Source organism: Cupressus sempervirens, chromosome 5 (assembly GCF_028749045.1).
Source record: "Cupressus sempervirens isolate cs-2001-9-10 chromosome 5, ASM2874904v1, whole genome shotgun sequence".
NCBI classification, from domain to species: Eukaryota; Viridiplantae; Streptophyta; class Pinopsida; order Cupressales; family Cupressaceae; genus Cupressus; species Cupressus sempervirens.
Window position 1 is genome coordinate 663,839,118 of NC_143122.1, and position 22,596 is coordinate 663,861,713.

General features: G+C 32.0%; 1 pseudogene; it reads right to left on the bottom strand.

Moving 5' to 3' along the window:
* Positions 1 to 8,258: 8,258 nt before the first annotated feature.
* LOC149557661 (peptidyl-prolyl cis-trans isomerase CYP37, chloroplastic pseudogene) lies at positions 8,259 to 11,147 on the bottom strand (annotated as a pseudogene).
* Between the last annotated feature and the right edge of the window lie 11,449 nt (positions 11,148 to 22,596).

Consider the following 22,596-nt stretch of genomic DNA (forward strand, 5'->3'; position numbering starts at 1 on the left):
AAAATAACCTAGATTTTAACATACAGGGATTCAGAGAAGCTAACCTGATGATTTTATGGATTCTTCTTACAAGATTGCAATAAATATCAATTATAATGGAGTTGAAGTCCTACCATTAGATCTTGAACTACATTTGTCCACATAAAAATATCTTGGTTAGAATAGTAGAGAAGATTGCACTTTCACAAATAACCTCTTAAAGAGTAGAGTACATAAGTTTATGATGTCCTCAACAAAATCCACAAGAATAAAGAAGTTTCTACAACCATGAAAAATGTGAAGGAGATTCATTATCTATCACTAAAATTAAACAAAAACTATTTTATTTCTTTTTTTACTCATTGAAAAGATTGATTAGTTAATATTATGGTCATTATTCATTTGTATTTTGTATTTGCTAATAGTAGACTACTATTTATAAGATCGTTAATGGCACATGTTCATTCTATGAAACTTGTGAGGATCATCATTTTTTCAATCGACAATGTCAACCCCCCTATTGATGTATGAATGTGTTATAAATTTAGTACATTGGGGCTATGTTTTTCAGATTTATGGTGCGTCTAACTTTGGTATGTTAAAATTTGGTTGTAAAGATGGAAGATATGGAAGACTCTTTAGAAGATTCCATTTTTTATGATGGATAGAGTGGGAATGTAAAATTTTCTTGTAATTTGCAAGGGAACAATGAAAGTGGATCATTTACATGTTTAAGTGAGTTAGGAAAGAGGATTATAGATGAATCAATGAAAGTATGGGCTATTCCATGGCCTACCATATTCAGTCACCTAGCTTTGAATGGAACAAGTGGTTTGACTCAGGCTTTTCCATGACACCTTAGCAAATTAATTTTTCTATCATTTGCATACCCACTATTGTCATTTTGGGATTCAATTTAGGACTCTTTATAAGTATATGAATCTGAATGTAATTATCCTATTTCATTTTACTTTTCCCATGGCACACCATGTATATTGGTTATTCTATGAATTAGCAGTTGTAATCATCTAATTCTTGACATAACAATTTTGACTAAATTATTTATTACATCTTCCTTTCTTTTTTATGTTTATATAATCTAATAAATAGTTCATGTAAGTCAATTGGTGTCTTATTTCCCAAGAATAAATGAGCATGGTCATTACTTGGATCTCTGTAGTCCACATTTGGTCCTATCATTTATGCCATCTATGGGTTTTGACCAGTGACATTGACATGAACTAGTTTGTCTAGAACTTATATGCATTTTTTAGAAAATCTCATATCCCCAATTTGTCACACAATCTTTCACTGTGTCAAGTAACAAATTTGAACTAGAAATAGTTTTTGTTGTTGCAAGTTTTGGTATAGATTATAAGGAAGCCCTAGCTACAACTATTGGACCTTTAATTGAGTTTCCAATTTTACTTTTATTAGTACATGTAATACTTTCTTTTAGAAGATGCTAGCTTGGAGAAGCTACTGCCAAGTTTGAAAATATTTGACATTGCTTATGATTATAAGAGATGCTTCTGGGACTGGCATGTATACAACACTATTGGTGTTTGTTTTGTTAAATGTCTTTCATATCTGTTACTTAGACAATGCATTTTTGAGCCATGAAGCTAAATATGGATGTCTTTAATAATTTAAATTTATCATTTTGATAGCATTGTTGGTCTTGATTTCAAATCATGATTTATCTATTTGGGCTTAAGTACTAGTATAGAAGCCTAGACCATTCATTCTTTAACATTCATTAACAATACTATATAAATACATAACATTCAATAACATGTGAAATAAGGTATTTAAACATGCATTAACCAATTATGATTTAAGTTTGGATCACCTACCTAATACACACATGGTTAAGTGCTAGATAACTATGTCCACGGCATCTGCACACTAGAGGCATACTCCACCTACTAGGTTTTCTACATACATGTATACACAAGATCAAGACCCTTGAACTACTTACTCTACTGAATATGTAGTTCTAGTTTCTAATTGTTTTTATGTAGTTGTATTCCTATAACCACTAGTGAGATTTACTCACCTAATACAACTCTTCACCATCATACACCCACTTGGGCGAATCAAGTGGCTTTCTATAATTACAATCATATAATATCCTAGTGTAACTTTTGTGTTGTAGTTTATAGTTAATATAAGGTTAACCTATATATGTCCTAACTACACTAATTGAACTAGGTTATGGCTTTTCACTTAACAAAGGTTTAGTGAGTTTTTTTTGTTTTATTATTTTGATTTTGGAATATATATGCAGCTAGAACAATTTTCTATTGTGCTCATATGTAATAAGAAACTTAAAAAAGATCTCTATATATATAAATACTACAAGTTGTGCATTTTTTCATGTATTTCATCTACATTTTCTTTGCCATTTCTTAAGTTATAAGAGTATTTCAAGGTTGGGAACCACTTCAATATCATTTGCATGGTTTAGAGGTAATGCCATTGTGGCACTAAAAATAACTTCAATAAAGAGTCGAGTGTAAGGAGTTACTACCCTAAACAATCAAGAAACATTAAATAACAAGTGAAATAAGGTATTTAAACATACCTCAACCAATTATGATTTAATTTTGGATAACCTACCTAATTAGTTTGGAATTTTGTTCTCACAAAAATTCATAAAATGTAAGAACAACTGTTCTAAAAAGAATGTAAAAAGATGATTATCGTGCACAATCATTTTTAAATCTCTTTTGGCAGAATTATTCTTACAATTTTTTGGCTCATTCTCCAAATGGTCAGTATGTGTTTTGAAAAGTTATTCTTGGATTGTTGAGTGAGTTTTATTGTTTTATTATTTAGATTAGAGGTAATATCATTGTTTTATTATTTGGAACCACTTCAACATCCTTTGCATGGTTTAGAGGTAGTGTCATTGTTTTATTATTTGGAACCACTTAAAATACCTATGCCAGAGTTACAACATAACATGAAGTTGATTTTAGATATAAATATGTAAATAAAAGAAAACAAAACATAAATCATTCCCAATTTTATGTTCACAACTCAAATGCTCTCCCATGGCCTGATCTCTCTATTGTGCCAAGATCTCTCTATGTATACACACACATACACTCACATATATATACATACATATATACATATATACATATACATACATATATATACATATATATATATACATGTATATATATATATATATATATGTATATATATATATATGTATGTATATGTATACATATTTATATATATGTATATGTATACATATATATTTATATGTATAAATATTTATATATATGTATATATATATATATGTATGTATATATATATATATATATGTGTGTGTGTGTGTGTATATATATATATGCATATGTATACATATATGTATATGTATATATATATATATATATATATATATGTATGTATGTATGTATGTATGTATGTATGTATATGTGTGTGTATATATATATATGTATATATAAACATGCATACATGCATACATATATACATACATACATACATATATATACACTTACATACATACATACATGTTCATATGCAATTTTATCACCTTGGAAGGCATTGGAAGGCATTTGATTAGAAATATGGAAAAGTTGCAAAAATTGACAAAAATTTGTCATACAACAAATACTATTGTTGAGCAACTTTTTTTGCAAATTTGGAAGGTCAACAGTTAGAGTTTTGTTTTGATTGAACAAGTAGGAATAAATATGTAAGGTCAAGAGATGTCTTATAAATGAATGTTCTTCAACCTAGGAAAGAGTTGGAGTTGATATGTATGGATTTGAATCAATAAGAAAGTAATTTTGGTGAGAAAGTATGTGCAGATAGCAAGTACAATTTTAAGCTCTCCTTACAGTTTTATAGTAGGTACATGCTTATATTATGAAAATATTTGTTTTTTATTCCTAGAAAAGGTGCTAATTAGTTTGAGGTGTACTTTTTATTTATATTGTGTCTGTTGGTTACCCTAATTTGTGCTTAGGGTTTTGATTTATTTTGAGTCTACTGGTTATTTTGTGTCTATTGGTTACCCTATTTTTTGTTGTGTAGAAGGGGTACAGGATGGATATGAATGTTTTACTTTTTATTTTCATAGCACCCACTTGCTTGGAGTACCTAATTCGAGGTCAAGTAAGTAGAGATAGTGCAACAAATGAAGCCACCTAAGATGTTAAATTCACCAAATAGGATGACTCTAAAATGACATGCCTATTTATTTAGATGAATGATTTGTCCATTTTTTCTCAAAATAAATTATTTTTCTCCAAAGTCATCTTGTAATGACTAGATTTAGTCTTCTTGTTGAAGCAAACATGATCTTCAAATGACAGCTTCTTGATACTACAATTTATTGTCAAATATCCTAAACTGAGGAAGAGCTCTCTAAGTGATTGAGACTATAAATTTGTCTTTCACCTTATTTCTAACTATGACGAACTCTAATCAAAGCTTTGATAGTATGCAAAAATTACTCATGTTTCTTTCCAACTTTCATATTAAGTGTATGACTCTTGGACTGAAGATGGAGGATCTTGGTTTATAATGTAGACCATCATGGGCCAATTAGCATATAGTAGGAAAGTTTCCATTTTCTACTTTGCTTTGGAACAACCCTACCTTTTCAAGGTTTCATGCTTGATCATCTCACACTTTGTCAACTATTTGGACCAATCTCCAAGGTCCCCAAGCTTCTGCTAATCTTAACTTTGATCACATGTTCAAAGAATCTCAAATCCCAATGTCATAATCATAGGATCAATGTATAGATCCACATATCTTACCACAATCACAACCTTTTTTCTCACAAATGACCCTCAATGGTCAGGCCTCAAGAATTAGGCCTACTCTCAAATCCTCTTACCAATTCTTTATTCATCCACTCAACTAACAATCACTCATTAACTCAACAATTCCACTGATTACAAAAACTCTGATATGATCACAGTCCCAAATCTGATTATCTTGCCACCACTATCCATGATAGAAACCAAACCTTATCCTTCACAAATACCAACTAGGATCCCTCACTTTCTATGATTCTACCAATGACATTCTCAATCCATGATTCCTACTACAACTACCATCTTTGTCACCATATTGCAACTCAATGTGATTGTCCCCAAACACTAATACCCCTTGACCATATACTACCCCCAAATAGTAATACCCATACCTTAATTTTGTCCAACATTTTGACAACTAGCCATGTCTACAACTTCATTGTAGAGACAACTAACAACATGAACTTAAATTAAGTTCTCCCTTTTTCTAGATCACTTAAGAGTTAAGACACCCTCATTATTCACCCCTACATTCCTAATCCATTAATTCTCATCCAAATGCCTTTTACTATTCAAACTCTTAGACTAGACCAATCTTTAATAGTGCAACCAGTCTGACATAGAAATTCAAACATTTTCATTTTTGGATCCACATTCCATTTGATGCATGATTCACTACATGAACCGTATATAACAATAAAATACATGGTCACCCTCCATTACCCCCTTTATGGGGCTTTGGTATATCTAAAATAGTATAGATTTAGATTTATTTTTCTCACTTGATACTCAAGATGAGGCTTTTGACAATCTATAGAAAAATTATTATATCTTTTCTAATACTGCATTAAATTGGGTGCCACAAAGCCCAAAATAAAGAATATTCAATATACTACCATCTACGACAAGTGGATAATTAAATGGACATCATTCTCACTATGAAAAACACAAAAATCAAACAGTTAAAATCTAAATAGGACAAGGGTATTAGTAGTTGTTATAGTCAACTTTGTGTACCTACATATTCTAAATGGTACTTTAGATTTTGATTAACTTATCATTCTTTTCATATGAAAATTAATTGCTTATAGCTATTGTTCTCATCTAAAATATATTTCTTATTTTCATATTAATCATTTTCTTTTTCAGCTAAAAATGTTGCACTGTAAGTTCAATACTTTTACACAAATTCTCCAATAATCATCCATGATTGGTACTTTAAATTGGCAAATTTGATCAAATTAGTCATTTTTATGCTTTAAAATATAACTATGATCTGATTATGGCTTCTCATGTTACTTTATTGATTTCAAAACCCTAATCAATCACTATAGGGCTTTTAATGTATTTTAATAATATTTACCTACTGAAGAGATTTGATCTCATTCAAGGGCATTAGTCTTCATTAATCAAATTTCCACCTTTTAAATCATCAAAACAATACTTCTTCACAAATTTTCTCACTTAGGTATAGAATTCAACCTCAATTCCTAAGCACAAGCATGCACCTAAACATATATTTGAGATTTTGATTTTCCATTTGAAATTGATTCCTATCAAGTGCATGCCTAAGTGAGAATCCCCCTTTAATTTTTTTACTTGCTTCACCTCATTCCTATGAACACATGCTAATTAGAACTACTTGCAAATTTTTCTTAAATCAAAATTCCTTACTGCACACTTTCTCACATGTCAATATATTAAAATAATCATAAAATTTCTACTTCAATGTGCACCCCAAGATAACTAGCCTTTAATTTTACCCCTTAATATTCATTAGTAAACACACAACTCTCACTATTTCTCTTGCACCTTCAACATGCATACCTATCAATAAGATTTCACTTTTGAAATTGAGTTTCTCTTTGCCAACATGCACCTCAACAAGCATTCATTAGAAAACTAAAAGAAAATCTCATCTTAAAGCATGCCCCTATATGCATTGTCTTAATTCTTCTAAATTTAATCACTTGTAGTCATTAATAAGTTCATAGCTCTTTATAAGAATTTGATTTCCAAAAGTTGAGATCAATCTTTTTCTATAAATGGTGCACTTCAACAAGAATCATTCCTTTTTGCCTCACAAGAATCTTAAGATGGTAGACATTTTCTCTACAAGCATTTTTTTTTGGGATGATGGTGGTCCAACATTGAGTTCATTGGTCTAACATAGTGAGGCAAATAAAGTGGAAGAGGATTGGATCTCTATTAAGGGTAACATATTTAAGAAGTTTTAATTCCTCTTTTGACATGTCTCTTCATTCCCAAAAGGGTAGGGTTAAATGTAAAACTTGATGGTTTAAGGTTGATTTCAAAGAAGATGAAGAGGATGGAGATGGTGTGCTTAAATGCCAATGAATTTGGGATCCGTCTATTATCATGTTATAGCATAATTTAAAAAAATTAAGACTTAGTATCCCTTACTCCTAACTCAACATTGAAAACCTTACCTTGAATGGTTCTTAAAAACTCTTTGTCACAGCACTGGAAGCTTATCGTTGCACTTTGTCATGTGAATGAATTAAGATTCTCTTTTCTTTTCTTCTTTTGTTTATATCACTAACAATGTCAAAATTTTGACACTAAACTTAACTGTAATCAAAATTTTGACGTTATCGAGAGCATTTTTTTAAAATGAATTTGACAAGCCAAATTGGTTGGCCATCAAAAATATAGGTTAAAAATAACCACCAAATGTACTAGTGATTGTATGACCTAATTTTCCACAATGATGACAAGTGGGTTTGTTCATGATTTGAATTATTTTAGCAATTCAGAGGACAATACTGAAAGAATAAATATTGGTATTGTAAATAAATAATAAACCATATGAAGACTTCTATTTATTCATAATATTAAATAAAATTTCATACAATTGTGTACAATCTTGTAAGTGAGATGTATGCCTATAAATCAATCAAATTTGGACAAACTCATGGAGTAGTTGTGTGTCCAAGCTCATAAAAGTTGGGCTATCCTATGAATGAGATGTATCCCCTTGAACTCTATAGGAGGTGGGAAATCCCATGGTTAAGATATCTATCCATGAACTCCATATATACTATTTGATGCAAATTGGAAATCTCAACAAATGAGATGTATGTCCATATTCCTTCTTATCTTGGATTCAAATTGAACCCCTTTATACATCTTCAAGGAAGCTAAAAAGTTATTGGATTTACATTCTTATTAGAAACTAAATGGACAACTAAAAATTGAAAGGCCATTGAAGTTGATTAAGTATTAATTAAAAGCTCATTTTTAAAATGTCAAATCATTTCTCATCATTCCTCCTTTCTTATGAGGCGATGGGCCACATTGCCCCATCATCTTCCAAATGAAGTAACGATGTACCCAACTCATAGTAATTCTTCTATTCAGACTAGAAGTTCTCATGAGTATGTCAAATCAAAATATTGAAAGACCATGACAACTTCTTGTAAAATACTCTTGTTAAATGAATAATATATTGCATTATATGGCACTAATCTTCTTCAATATCATCATTCCTAATTTTTCAAAGTGCCCTACTATGAGAGGAGTCAAATAACCATCAAGAATGACCTTGATGGTAGCTTTTTTTCCATTTCCACCATTAGTTGAAATAGAAAACATTGAATTGTCAACCTTCTCCACTGTAAACTCTACAATGGCCCTTCATGTCAACCTAAGAAAATATTGATATTTTTGAGGTAGAAAATATGGTAAATTTGGAACCTATAAGAGTTCCAATTGTGCGATTATTTCTAGCGAAGAGGAAAGATTATTAGAAACCTTATCTAGATCTTTTTTCATTATAGATTCAAATAGAGATTGAAGTCTTCCTTTGCCATTAATAAGGTAGTTGTATAGTTCTAATCCCTTTTCTTTCATATTCAATGGGATCAAACCTACAATGAGTTCCTACTCCTTAATTGCTATCTAAAGAGCATTTTTTCATCTCCTTCCATAGTACCATATGGTTTTCATTGAGGGGATCTTAGAAAGTATAAAGAATCCTACATGCTTTTCATAATTGGATTCGCAGGAATAGCTCTTCTAAATACAACTTCTCCTATTTGAGGAACCTTTGTATTGGGTGAGTAAAGCACCACATTTGTAGGGAAAATAAATGATTTTTTGATATCATTCAAAGGAAATGGGTTGTAGTTTGGAGAATAATTAGAACTATATAAAAAACCCCTTTTAAGTTGTCCATGTCATAAGAAAAATTAGCACATGAAATCTTAAATAGAAAGTCTTTGATCCCTTTTTTTCCTCAAGAGATTGTGTAGTTGATAGACCTATAATTGTAATTGACTTAGAAATTAATTATATTCTTATCTTGCATTTGCAACTATCTCTGACATAGTGCAAGGTAGGAGAATCCCAAAGGAGATTTCCTAGCCCCCAGCAAATAACCACACAGTGGAAACAAAATAACAATACAAGATCTAATACCAAATTACAATAATTTATTTATAAAATTAACTATTACATCCAATGTATCAGGTTGTAAGGCCTTCCTGATATGGCCAAATACAAAGCAATTACAATAAAAATTCTTCAAGATCCCTCAAGATTCAACCCAAACACTAGCTAGTCTAGATCCACACTCTAGTAGAAACCTCCAAGGAAGATCTCAACTTGTGCTCGCAAGCCCACCAAGAAATCTCCTTATTTTCAAGTTGTAGCCCTAGCTCTACTCCAACTTCATCCAAGATCCAAGTGTAAACTACCTCACATTTGGTGCTCTATCCACACACTCACAACTCCACCACAATCCTGCTATAAACTACCTCACATTTGGTGCATTGTCCACAAACTCAAGAAAAACTCGCTCTTTAGCTACTCTCCACACTCCCTCCTCTTCTGAATAAATGACTTCATGTATGAATGAATAAAATACTCCACCACAATCCCTACCTATATCAATATAAGCCACAAGTCAGCCTAGAACACAAATTAAATATTCATAGATAAATTAAATGCCAAAAGTCAGCCTCCAACAACAATTAAATAGCCAAAAAATCAATACCTAAGTAAAATCATGATATCTCCTTGCTCTAATTGAATTAGAACTCATTCTTTGAACCATAGTTAGTAATCTAGGTCCTCTTCAATCCTTGAAACTTGAATCTTCTAACTCATTGTGGTAAATTTGTTACACGGCCTACAATAGGCACCAAAAAACATATCTAATTCCTAAGCAAAGTTGATCTCCATAGACCATGCTGAGTTCCAAGATCATACTAAGCAACCAAATACCATGCTAAGTTCCTAGAACATGTCAAGCAACCAAAGACCATACCAAGTTCCTAGACCATGCTAAGCAACTAGAGACCATGCCGAGCTCTGAGACTATGTTGAGCTCCATAGAACATGTCGAGCTCCCAAAGCATGTCGAGCACCATTCCTTCTTTGACTGAGTACCAATCCAAGCACCCTCCAAAGAAACTATCAAACCTCCTCCCATCAACTCCAAAGTAGTCACCAAGAAAACCCAACATGCTCTTGTATCAAACTCCCTAGGTAAATAGAAAAGTGTGTCCCACACTTTGATGCTCAAAGAAAGATCAACAATGATCTTCATCTTCACCAAAGGCTTCCACTCCAATAGGGACAAGAAAACAAACATGCAAATCATCCACATCTACATCACTCTATCAAACGCTAGAATCTCAACCATCCAATTAGCATGCTCACTCCCAAGAAAAAACTAAACATAATGTTTCACCAAAAAACCCTCATCCATATCAACAACTAGTGAATCCACACTAGTAACAACAAATTTTGCATCGGCAGCAACATGTAGATCTCCATCAACAAATGCCAAACTCGTAACACTAGCAATCTCATTGTTCATAGCAAGATGCTCTACGACATACAAGTTACCACCAATAGTAACTAGATCATCCACAACCAAGTGCTATGCAATCTCCATGTCAGGCTCAACCAACTTATTATGAAAATCAACCTCTTCCACCTCGACCTTGCAATGCCATCTTCTTTCTCGAACAAGTCTCTTAACTAGCTAGACAACTTTCTTTTGGATTGGTAGACTTTGGTTCCACAAAAATCTATGGAATGCCTTCCTCATCTTTTCATTGTCTTTATCATCCATATTTGGCCATAATCGGGAAGGCCTTACAACCCAACACATTGCATGTAACAGTTAATTTTATAAATAAATTATTATAATTTGGTATCAAATCTTGCATTGTTATTTTGTTTCCATTGTGTGGTTATTTTTTGGGGTCTAGGACATCTCCTTTAGGATTCTCCTACCTTGCACTGCATCAGTCTCTTACTCATTGGAAGTAGCAGATGAGATTTGGGGTGCTAGCATATGAATGAGGCTAGTGGTGAAAGCAATTTAGCCATTTTGAAGTCTAAGCTAAGAATGTCTTAAGCTTCAACCACTATGGATAAGGCCCATGAAAACCTCATTAAACTTTTCAAATGCCCTTCGGAAGGCCTTGAACATGATGGTAGAAAAAATAGTCTAGAAAATCATTGCATTGTTTGACAATGGCATCGAAAATGAAAATGATGGACATGTTGCTTCATCTTTTGTTAAGAACATGTGATTAAGTTATTGTTTCTACTTCCACCATATCTTGCGATGAATAGATCTATTAATTCTTCAATATTTGAAAGATGAAGTGTCATTGAAGTGAATGGTTGAGAAGAACTAACAATCCATCATACATGCTTATTATAATTCAAAAGACTGGTTATCAATTTTCTATCAAGCTAAAAACCTGATGTTGATTTTTGAGGAAGAAGACCACTATAAGAATACCTTCATAATGGGATAAATTTGAGATCAAACTTTTTGAGAGTTTTTTGGAAGCATGAATATTGATGATATTCCTATGGAGCAGTAATGTAGATATGTTACTATGATGATATGTTACATTAATGACTGATTATGTCATTGATGTCAATATAGCAATCTTTTGTGGTATCTGATAGAAGAACAACAAAAACATCAAGTTGGTATGGATGGCTAGTTGAGTATTCTAACTATCTAAGGTTATGGGAGATACTTCTAAGTATATAGTATAGGATTTTAATTTGGAAGAAGTAATGATAAGTCTAGAAGAAGTTAAGTAAGTTTTGGTGATGTTTGTTCTAAGATAGATTTTACATAGGCATGTTCTGGTAAACTTGTTATATCTCCTAGCTAAATTATTATTCTAAGAATTGAGGTTGAGGATGTGAACAAGACATGTTGGTGATGATGTGGCTAATTTTTCTTGTCATAATGTTATGTGTGTGAAAATTTATTCAAGTTACAAGGTGGAAGATTAATGTTATCACTAAGTGTAACATGTTCTTAATGTGGTCCTATAATGATTAATTAAGAAGGTCTAATACAAGGTCTAATAGTGATTGGTTTAGTTGATAGAAAAAAGAAAAGAAGAACATAATAGTAAATTACTTGCTTGTTTGAGTAGTGAGTTCTTCTTGTAGTTGAAATTGCGTGTTTGGGTAGTGGGCTCATCTTGCATACATTGTACTACAACTCCTAATAGGATTGGCACAACTTCTAATAGGGTTGGAATCTCCTAATAGGGATTCAAAGTCTCCTAATGGGGACTTATATGTACTAAATGTTGTAATAGATTCCTAATAGGGTCCATCCTCTAACAAGGAATATTTATATTATTACATCATCTTGTGGGCATCATTCTCATCAGGGTTTTCCCTTTCATCAAGGGTTTCCGTAGTTAACATATATGGTGTAATTGTCTATGTGCATCTTTGTACGGTTGATATTTGGTTGAATGGTTAAGTTTGTTTAAAGAAGATATGTTGTAATTTTTGGATAAATGATTCACAACCCCCCCCCCCCCCCCCCCCCCCACCACCCCCCCCCCCCCTGCCTCCCCCCTTTCAGTCATCTTGGTGGACTATTGCTTCTAGCAATTGGTATCAGAGCATAAGGTCCTTGAAGATAAATTTTCACAACTTTGGGAGATCCATGGTGAGAATGTTCAAGAAAGATAATCTGAAGTTAGATGGAACAAATTATGATAGTTGGAAGGAAAATATGAAGACACATATATTGTATATGGGTCTGGGATATTGGATCTTGACAAAAACAACAAAGACAATCATTGCTAAAAATGATTTGGAAACTTGTACTGAGGTAGAAAGAGATATTTTTATGTGCGATATGAGAGCTAAAGAAAAATTATTGATTGAAATTCCTAAAATTGAATACAATTAGGTAAAGTCACTTGCTACTTCTCATTTCATTTGGAAAACTTTGGAAGATAGTTTTGAAGGTGATGAACATTCTAAAAATTTGAGACTGCAAAGTTGGATTTGTGCATTTAAAGATGCTAAGATGATGGAAGATGAATCTATAAGAACATATGTAGGAGGATATCATAAATTATTGTAGGTATTAGATCTCAAGGAGGAACCAAAGAAGGTGATGAGGTTATATGGAAGATATTGAAGAGCTTAACACCACTATTTAAGCTAGTAGTTCAAATGATACAATTGTCGATATCTTGTACCAAAGATTTCACAAAGGAGACTTTGCTTGGAAGACTTAAAGCATTTGAGAATGAGCTTAGACAGTCTGGATAATTAACCAGAATAGAGATAGCTTTTAGTGTCTTGAATATTTGACCTAGTTTATCAAGAAGCACAAGTGCTAGAGGATATTTTGCTAGAAGCAACAAATCTAAAGAAGATGGGAAGATTGAAGAAGGAGTAGCCCTTCTGGAAAGAAGAGAAAAAGGAGGTAAGAAAATCTTTAAATGTTGGACTTGTGATGAATATGGTCATTATGCATCTAAATTTTCTAAAAGAGGGGAAAAGTATAAAGGAAATTACAAACTTAGAAAAGACAAAGGGTGTTTGTATACAAATGAAGAAAATGATTCTGATGAACAAGTAGTAAGTGCTAGTGATGATGAAATTGGATTTGTGGCAATTAAAGAAGAAAGTTCAAAAAAGTAGCATTAGTGTCACATGTTGAAAATAAATTTGATTGGATAATTGATAGTGGTTGTTCACATCATATGATTGGTGATATGAACAAATTTTTTTACTTCAAAAGTTAGGATGGAGGCATTGTCAGAGTTGGAAACAATGTAGCATACCAAGTTAAAGATATTGGCTATATAACTCTTGATAGTAAAACTAACACTGATGATGCATATTTTATTGATGGTTTGAAGCACAATATTTTGAGTGTTGGACAACTAGTAGACAAAGGTTATCAGTTGCAATTCACAAAGAAGACATGCATCATTAAAGACAAAGATAGAAACGTAATTGGAATAGGAATCAAATCTAGAGGTAATGTATTTTAGTTGAATCCTACCAAAATGACATATTTTTTTGTAGAGGTAGATGATAGTTGGTTATGGCATAAGAGATTTTTTCATATAAAATTTGATAGTATTGTGAAGACTAGTAGTATGTTTGCAGTTACAAATTTGCCTAAGATTGTAAAGCCTACTAAAACAATTTGCAAGGAATGTGTGTGAACAAAGCATAATATAACTTCTTTTTCCTATAAGAAGCTTACTAATATATCAAAATTGGAGATTGTACACATAGATCTTAGTGGTCCTACAAAGACTTAAGGATTCTATGGTGAAAGGTATTTTATGATTCTAATTGATTACTTTTCTAGAATGATGTGGGTTGTATTTCTTAAAGAGAAATTTGAGGCATTTGATAAGTTTAAGATATTCAAGAATAGAGTTGAGAATGAATCTGGTATGAAAATTAAATGTTTAGGATTAGATGGAGGAGGAGAATTTACTTCAAATGAGTTTAACATGTTTTGTGAAGAAAATGGAATCAAAAGATAGTTATCAACTCTAAGAACCCCTGAACAGAATGTCATTGTAGAGAGAAGGAATAGGTCAATTATAGAAGCAACAAGAGCTATGTTAGTTGAGAATGATGTATCCAAGATGTTTTGGAGAGAATTTTTGAATACAAAAATCTACACTATGAATAGAGTGCAAATTAGGAAAGACACAAACAAGTTCCCTTATGAACTATTGTTTGGTCACTTACCTATAGTTAACTATTTCAAATTTTTTGGAAGTAATTGTTATATCAAAAGAGATGATGATATTGGTAAGTTTGATGCTAGAAGTGATGAAGGTATGTTTCTTGGTTATTCATTGAAAATCAAGGCTTATAGATGCTATAATCTGAGAACTAAGACTATTATGGAAAGTACAAATGTGAGAATTGATAAGAAATTCAAGATACAAGAGAGAATAGTTGATTACAATTTAGAGAATGATGTTGTTACTAAGCAAAGGAATAATGAATTATTTCTTAAGACTAACAATGATTTGTAGAATGAAGGAGATCCAAGGTAGGAACAAAGCTTAGAACCTTTAGCAGAGCTAAGATTTGAGATAGCAATCCTACTTCAAGAAAGAATATGATAAAGAATCACCCATTTGAGCAGATCATTGGAAGAAGAGATAAAGGTGTGATGACAAGAAGTAGAATCAATGAAGAACTATGTTTGATATCTCAAGTTCAACCTAAGAATACAGATGAAGCATGATAAGATTATTATTGGAAATAAGTTATGAAAGAGGAATTGGATCAAACAATAAAGAATGAGACATGGGAATTGGTTCCAAGACTAGAAAACAAGTATGTAATAGGAACTAAATGGGTATTCATGAAGAAGATGACTGAGCAAGGTGAAGTTTTAATAAGCAAGGAAAGATTGGAATATAAAGGTTACTCACAACAAGAAGGAACAGATTATGATGAGACCTATGATCCAATGGCTTAAATAGAAGTAGTAAGATTGTTTCTAGCATATACAACACAAAAGAAATTCAAAGTGAATTAGATGGATGTCAAGTCAGCTTTTTTGAATGGAGAAATTGAAGAAGAAGTATACATAGAATAGCCTAAATTTTTTCCTTTGATAGATGATAAGGACATAGTATGTAAACTAAAGAAAGCATTGTATGGCTTGAAGAAAGCACCCAAAACTTGGTATGCAATGTTGGACAAGCATTCAACAAAGCTTGAATATAGCAAAGGTATGGAAAATAGTAATTTTTATTGGAAAGAAATTGATGATGGTTTGATGATTTTGGTAATATTTTTTGATGATATCATATTTGGAGGAAATGATGATGAAAGTGACAAATTTTCTGAAGAGATGAAGAAATAATTTGAGATGAGTATGATAGGAGAAATTAAATATTTTCTTGGATTATAGATTGTATAGAACAAAGAAGGAATCTTTATTTCTCAGACTAAGTATTTGAAGGATTTACTGAAAAGGTTTGGTTTGGAAACATGCAAACCCATTGGAACACCTATGGTAATTAGCCACAAGTTATCTACAAAGGATGAGACACCTACTATTGAGCAAAAAAAGTGCAGATCTATGATCAAGGGATTGTAATACTTGACTCACACAAGGCCAAATTTAGCAAATGCAATTGGAATTATTGCAAGATTCTAGGTTGATCCCAAAGAAGCATATTATGCAATAGTCAAAAGGATACTTAGATATCTAAAAGGAACATTAGAGTTTGGATTGTGGTATGATAGATCTAATGATTTTACTCTAAGTGCTTATACTGATGCTAATTGGGCAAGCAGTATGGATGACAAAAAGAGCACCAGTGGTGGAGCCTTATTTCTTGGAGGAAGATTGGTTTCTTGGCTAAGAAAGAAGTAGGATTTTACATCACAAAGTACAATAGAAGTAGAATATGTTGTAGAAACAAACAATTGCAATAAAGTTGTTTGGATGAAACAAATGTTGAAGTGATATAAGGATAGAAATCAATGAACCTATTATCATACATTGTGACAACACAAGCATAGTAAATATGTCTAAGAATCTAGTGTTGCATTCAAAGACTAAGCACATTTCTATTAAGTATCACATGTTGAGAGAGAAAGTTATAGAAAAAGAAATTATATTAGAGTAGGTGAGTACAAAAGAGTAAATTACAGATATATTCACTAAGCCTCTTCCCAAAGAGACTTTTGAGTATTTGTGAGGTATGCTAGGGATTATGCCCCTTCCTATAGTAGAGTAGAAGATGCAAAAGTGCATCAATCTAGCGTAATAGAGCACCATTATTTTTATGGATTGAATGTTGATGCTTCCTATATGGGGGATTATTTGTGATGGACAGAGTCATCTAGGACTCTTGTTGGATGTTGTTTTGAACAATGTCTTTAGACACTTGAGCTAGTAAGAATCAATTGTTCAATATTTTGATAGTTCTTGAAACCTTTGACATTGATGTCAATGGGGGAGAAGTTTAGCATGAAAAACATCATGAGGAAGAATAGCATGTTCAGAAGAAGTACAACATGGAATAATAGTTTGATAGAAAGCACATTGAGGTATACCAATGGGGGAGAATGATTGATGAAGAGGAATTGAAAAGAACATGAGCAGTCTTTTGTTGGTATTCTTGGAACTAGATGTTTTTCATCTATGTTGCCATCAATGCCAAAGGGGGAGATTGTTCATATATTGTTGGAAGCATGAATGTAGGTGATATTCCTATGGGGGAGTATTGTAGATATGTTACTATGATGATATGTTACATTCATGATATAGTTTGTCATTGATATTAATATAGCAGTCTTATATGGTATATGATAGAGGAACAGTGGAAAGATCAAGTTGGTATGGATGGCTAGTTGAGTATTCTAACTATACAAGGTTATAGGAGATACTTTTTAGTATTTATTATAGGAAGTTAACATCAAAAGATGAAATGATAAGTCTAGAAGGAGTAATGTAAGTTTTGGTGATGTATGTTCTAAGATAGAGTTTACAGAGGCATGTTCTGGTAAACTTGTTATATCTCCTAACAGAATTATTATTCTAATAATTAAGGTTGAGGATGTGAAGAACACATGTTGGTGATGATGTTGCTAAGTTTTCTCATCATAATATTGCATGTACAAAAAGTTATTCAAGTTATAAGGTGAAATATTAATGTCATCGCTAACTGTAATGTGTTCTTAATGTGGTCCTATAATGATTAACTAAGAAGGTCTAATAGTGGACTCAAGGAATTATTTTATGGACTTGATATAAAGGAATGACATTTTCCTTTATCAATTATGACATGAAAAAGAAAATGTAATTAGTAGAGAGAGTTGAATGTGAAGTTGAGCAGAGCGGAGAAGAAGTGAAGGAAACTTCATTACCAAGGCTTTGTTGAGTGATCTAAAGTTTGATATTTGGATCCAAGGTTTGTGACCTAGTCTACAAGGTCTTACAGTGATTGGTTTGGTTGATAGAACAAAGGAAAAAATAAAATAACACTAAATTACTTGTTTGAGTAGTGAGCTCTTCTTGTAGTTGAAATTGCATGTTTTGGTGGTGGGCTCATCTTGCATACATTATAGTACAACTCCTAACAGGGTTGACATAACTCTTAATAGGGTTAGAATCTCCTAACAGGGATTCAAAGTCTCCTAATAGGGAATCATATGTACTAAATGTTGTAATAGACTCTTAATAGGGTTCATCCTCATCATCTTGTGGGCATCATTCCAACTGGGGTTTTCTCTCTAATCAAGGGTTTCCCTAGGTAACATATGTGGCATAATTATCTATGTGCATCTTTCTATAGTTATTGTTTACTTTGGTTGAATGGTTAAGTTTGTTTAAATGAGATAAATATTTTAATTTTTGGATAATTGATCCCCCCCCCCCGAGTTATCTTGGTGGACTATTGTTTCTAACAAAATTAGGCTCTGATACCACTAATCTGAATCATTTTAGAAATTTAGAGGACAATACCAAAAGAATAAATGTTGGTATTATAAATACATAATAAACCATATGAAGACTTCTATTTATTAATAATATTAAATAAAATTACATACAATTATGTACAATCTCATAAGTGAGACGTATGCCTACAAATCAATCAAATTTGGAGAAACTCGTGAAGGAGTTGTGTCCAAGCTCATAAAATTTGGGCTATTTCATGAATGAGATATATGTCCATGAACTCTATAGGAATTGGAAATCTCATGGTTGAGATGTCTTCTGATGAACTTCTGTATACGATCTTATAAAAATTGGCAATCTCAATAAATGAGATGTATGTCCATATTCCTTCTTATCTTGGATTCAAATTGAACCCCTTTATACATCTTCAAGGAAGCTGAAAATTTATTGGATTTATATTCCTATTAGAAGCTGAATGGACAACCAAAAATTGAAAGGTCATTGAATTTGATTAAGTATTAATTAAAAGCTCATTTTCTAAATGTTAGTCATTTATGATCAGTTGGTCTTCCCCTTATTATTCTTTTGTTCCCTACTTTTAGATGATTCTCCTTCCTCAGTAGTAGAAAAAAAAAATCCAGTAGTATCATCATTTGTCCTTGGTGTATTCATTAGTTTCCCAAAGTACTTTATGTCTTCACTAGGTTTATTAAACTTTTCAATAAATTTAATTTTTTCTTTCAATTCATTCTATAGTAGGTCATTGTATGATTTTGTAGTTGCAATCTCAATGTCTTTCCTATTCAGTTCTTGATTTGCAATCTTTAGTTGATTCATTGTGTCTAGTTGCATGTTTGCTAATTTTTGCACATCTAATGTCTTCTCCTAAATTATGTTTTCTAGTATCCTTTTATCTTCTTCAATCATGACTTTGTCTTCCTCATCTTTCTTTTTTAGTTCAATTATCTCACACAACATAACTAGTTGAGTTTCTTGTTCCCTTTTTAGATTCTTGACTTCTTCATTTAGGGGATTATTCTTTTCCATCAGATCTATAATTATTGCATCAAATTATTTGGAGTTATTGTCCTCAAATAATCTAGTAGTGTCATATTCTTGATATTGAGTGTCATTTTTTTGAAGGGCCAATTCCTTTCTTCTCTTCAATGAATACTACAGTTCATCTCTTGCCTCCTTAAGTTAATGTAGGGAAAGTTGTATTTCAATCTTCTAGTTCTCAATAGTCTTTCCCAATTTTTAGACTTCCATCTTCAAGATATTTCCTCCAAACTTGTCAAATTTTACTTTCTAGAGAATAAAACTCTAATACCAATTTTTTGGAAATAGCAATGGGAAAGTAAGTTCTGAGAGGAAGGGTGAATCAACACTTAAAACTTTTACCACTAACTTTTCTTACCATAACCCATCTTATAACCTAACATGTAAAATGAAATATGTAAGCATGCATCACATCCATAGCATAAAGCAAATCAACAAATAACACAAAATATTTGATTACCCAAAAACCCTCCAAGGAGAAGGTAAAACTAGGGTGGAGATGACACCCATAAATCTTCACTATTGTAGTAATAAAGTGTGGCCAATTATTGCTACAACTTTTTTATCATAGTCTATGATCTACCCTATGAGAGTTATTTCCTATTAAAGGCTTACAAAGACTGTTAGGTGTCACCTTGACTAAAGGATTTAAACTCACAATTAAGTAAGCACTATGTTAGCATATTTACAAAGGTTCATTAGGACTACTTAGTTAAGAGATTTACCTGTATCACCTATCAAAATGATTCAGCACATGATCCTTTGGTTAGCATGTTGGAAATATGACTAGTTAATGTATAGAGAGTTGTCATTTATGGCAACGTGTATTCAACATTTCATTTATGCATTTACAGATAGAAAATTGTCTAAGTATTAGATAGTTTGCAGCAATATAGAGACAAATCTAATCTGTATGGATGACACACTTTGAGTTAGCTCGTGCATAGTTAAGGATAGCTTTACAAAAAAATTATGATGGCATAAGTTAAGGCATAGATGTGTATAGATAGTATGGCACAAGTTACAGATAAACTACCAATTTAGATATTTGATAGAATAGAATAGAGTATATCAAAAATATGAGTTGTACAACTTAAGGTATTATTTTGGTAACAAAATAATTACAAATTATGATGATTTGACTTTGTGTATATTAATCCATAAGTGATTTCATATTATGTCAAGCATGTGAAGACATGAAGGCCGATGAGTAGAGAATTATTAATTTGCGAGATATAAGTAGAGATCTTACCTTGCACAAATAGAGTGGAAGTTGATATGAAAGATGTGTGATATGTGAAATATTGTGAAGATAGATTGAAAGATATGCAAGTCTTATGTGATGCAAGATCTAATGTATGATGAAATAAAGTGTGAGTTTTAGTAGTGAGAAAGTATTGTATATATACCTATACTTGTGAAGAACTTTACTGATTATTGCATGTTAGGAAATTGAGCTCTTCTTGCATACAATATATTTGATCTACCAACTCCTAATAGGATTGAAGGAACTCTTAATAGGGTTAAGGCTTCTAACAAGGCCTAGTCCTCTAATAAGGACTCGAGACACTATATGTACTTCATTGACTACTAACAAGATCAATATCCTTGACAATATTCTTTTGTTTAGTGGATCATCTAGTGGATATCATCCCCACCTAAGTTTTCCCTTGGTCAAGGTTTCCCTAGTTAAAAAATAATGGTGTTATGAGTTCTCTTTATGTAAGGTTGTATTTACTATTCAACATTGTTGGTTTGCTTTTATATGCAAGTTATAAAGTAAATAACAATTTTTAGTTCTAGACAAAAGTTTGTAGAATACTAATTCACACCCCCCCCCCCCCCAGTACTATCTATTTCTAACAATGGGTATCAAAGCATAATTACTCTAAAGAGGCTTAGAACCTTGATTAATATCCCTATGGACATGGAAAAGATAAAGAAAAACCTTGAAGAATCTCTTGCATAGATTGACCTTCTTGCAAAAGAAAGTGATAACCTAAAAGATAGGTATGAAGATGCGAAAGTTTATATTGGAAAACTGAAAGACAAGATTGATGATCTAAAATCTAGTAAGGAAGAAAATGTGTAGACTAGTGATAATGATGAAGTAGGAAATCTCAAGAAGGAAAATGAGATCTTGAAACATGAGTTAAAAATTGTGGAACTTAAATTGAGTCTTAAGAAAGATGGTAGTGAGAGTGAACTTGATCTAAAATCTGAGAATACAAACCTTAGATCCTAGTTGAGTCAAGTAATATATGAATTAGATTCTATAAAGATTGAGCATGAAGAATTAGAAAAGTAGAATACTATTGTGAAAGGAGAATTGGCACAAGCTAAGAAATAGTTAGAAAACTTTATTCCATTAGTGAGAAAATTGATGAACAGATATTTCACCAAAGACCTTCTTATGATAAGATAGGCCTTGGTTACTATTAGTTGTTTTTTCCTTCCTATCAAAACTAAAAGATTTGAATTTGAACACATATAACATTCATATATTTGAATAATTCAAATATTAGGGCATGCAAAATAAATCTTTAAAACCTTAGCTTATATGTTATTTCCTAAGTGACTACACAATTTAATATTTTAAGGGCCTACACCTCTTCCATTGTATGATCTTCCCAGATCTACGGTCATCGCAATCTCACTTTGTCAAAAAGCACAAACCTTATTCTTTGTAAGAAAGTGACAGCATGCCATGTGTACCAAGTGGGCCTCCCTCTCTTTACAAATGATCAAGTTATCAAATGGGTTATAGCTAGTAGGATTTTATTTGTACCTTATGAGGGTGGGCTAGCTTCTTCAGTGTATTTTACTCATTGTCAGATTGAAGATCATCCATGGTTGTCACTTTGTTTCTTTGTGAAGATGTGCAGATTCTATTTTATGTGAGATAGCAATGATGTGACATGTGGATGTGGGTCCTGTTTTCTTTTGAGTCATGGGTGAAGTGGACAAGGCGTCAGATGAACTAATAAAGGGCAATGTTCTTATTAGTTGAGGTGCTGACAGGGTTGGTATATACAA